This window comes from Ornithodoros turicata, chromosome 7 (assembly GCF_037126465.1).
Source record: "Ornithodoros turicata isolate Travis chromosome 7, ASM3712646v1, whole genome shotgun sequence".
NCBI lineage: Eukaryota > Metazoa > Arthropoda > Arachnida > Ixodida > Argasidae > Ornithodoros > Ornithodoros turicata.
The window spans coordinates 35,382,792-35,385,154 of record NC_088207.1 but is presented as its reverse complement, the minus strand read 5'-3'; positions in this window follow the sequence as shown (position 1 = coordinate 35,385,154).

The window sequence follows — 2,363 nt, the reverse complement described above, 5'->3', positions numbered from 1 at the left end:
ACGTGCAACGTAGAAGCTGATGCGTTAAACATCCTGATTGCCTGCCAGCGGTACGAAGATCACCGATCGAGTCTCCGGCGCCGCCTTGCTCATCTAGGCTAGAGGCGAGAGCTCCCCCCCCCCCCCTCGCTGTGCTACTTGGCCCTACCCAGTACGCTGAAGTCACGACTGCGCTGACACGATTCCTTCGGGAATCTAAACTCCTGGGCATTCTCCGATACGTCCTATGCGCAACGATTAGTGAAGGAGCTGTTTCTTCTGTATTTTTTCATAATTTTCTGTATCTCAGCTGCTTGTATCTTCTTTTGTTTGCTTGAAACCTTTAGGGAATAGCAAGCCCACATCGTGGCTAACCTTTCCCTTTTCTTTTTTTTACTTTGCATTAAACATATCCCCACCCCCCGTGCGAATTGGTAGCTGTGGGTCAGAACTGCTTGGATCCGGAAAATATAACACCTCTACCACTGTTGCGCTGGTTTAACCAGTTGTTCCTAATGCATTTCAGCAATGAACAGGATCCAAAACAAAATAGAGGGCGCGAAGAACCAGCTAGATGCTGGTAGACAATGCTCAGGATTTGCAAACAATGGCATTGTTTTCGGTTAATGGAGTTGCTATCGGAGATAACGGCAATGACTTTGAATCCTAACAACTGTAGTTTAACAAGATTTTCAAGCTTATTAGTTTTAACTAACAAGCTTTTAGTTACCAGGGTTTTTACTAACAAGCATTTAGTTACAAAAACCAGGGTTCCACTGAAATGTCAGGTCCATGAACCTCAGCATCACTTGAGAGGGTTGCTCTACACAAAACGTTAACACGGGTACTACCGCACTAACAAACTGGTTCAATATGTGCGGATTCTACCTTACTGTTTGTTAGTGCAGCAGCACCCGAGTTAAAGTTTTGTGTAGATCAACCCTCTCAAGGGATGCTGAGGTTTCTGGACCTGACATTTCAGTGTAACCCTGGTTTTTGTTGGTCATATGGAAAGGAAAACTCCCTACTCAAGCGCGCATTCTAAACTTGTCAAGTTTTGTGTTTGTTCATCCCTCTCGAATGCCGCAAAGAAGAACAGCTGTTTTCATTTGGTCGGGAGTATTTTGTGGAAGCAATATGAGAGACTCCCGCAGGCCGGGTATGCCAGCCACAGCCAATTGATTGCAAAGAGGGCCATGAAATCGCTTGAAAGTTCACCGCGTAGACCATGCAATGATGTAAACAATCGTAATGTGGTTGTAGTTCGCTATTTCCACGCAGTTGCACACAACATCCTTGCTGTTGCTAAGTTCTATCACTGCACTTGTTCTATCACTGCACATCGTTGCACTTTCCATATTGGACCAATATTGGCAATCCAGATTCCCAATATTTGTCCATCTTGGTGTGCTGCCTGGGGGTGCATCATCCGCCATTCCACTCAAATTTCTAAGGTTACTCTTGCCGAGCCGTGTATGTTCGGCGCAATTTGCAATACACTTTCAATATTTTGCTATTTAAAAACACCGGCATAGAAAATCAGCTTTTCCACTTTGTCAGTGGGTTTTTTGAAACTCTTGTCTATAGGCAGTAACAACATAAGTCATACATTTGGCCCCGCCCCCACACAAGAATCGCTCCGCGCGCGCGAATGTAGTGCGGCACGGCGAAATGGGGACTGGACGGACTGGAGGAGGGAGAGCCGGCACTATATCGCGAAGCGTGGGTGTCGTGCAAAGGCTTGTAGCCAATCGCAGGAGCCTACCACGGAAGAGTGGGCAGTCCCAATTGTAGGACTTAAGTTGTCACTGACTATAGGTAGAATCACCGTTGCCGACAAGCCCTCTCAACAGTTAGACAGTTCATGCCGTGAAATTGTGTTGTCCACAAAATCCTCTGTGTCGGGCGCAGTCGGGCACAAGGTACCCTGCATTTGGGAACAACAACAACAACAACATATATATTCTGACGATGAAGTGCGATACTATACTATCGAAATTCCGATTCACTCGATAGCTGGACAATCGATAGTCAAATACTATCGATAGTATCTAATGTTTCGATAGTATCGCCCATCACTACCGGCCAGTGCAGCTGTGGTGGTCGCAGGTTCAGACGTGTCAGCGTGGTCGCGCCATGGGTTATGAAAGCAGTGCGTAGGCGCTAGACCTGTGCGCCGCTGACTCGCGCCGCCTTCGCCGCCGATTTGCCTCACGCCGGCACCGCCGCTGGTGCCAGTCCGGCGCGCCGATGCGCTCAATCCAGTTGGAAGGTTCTGCATACTAAAGCAATCCAGTAGCTTAATCCAGTTGGAGAGTTCTGTACTTGTGGCAGCGTGTCAATAGATGTGGACGACGTGCCTTGAGAGAAAAAAAAAAGTCTCA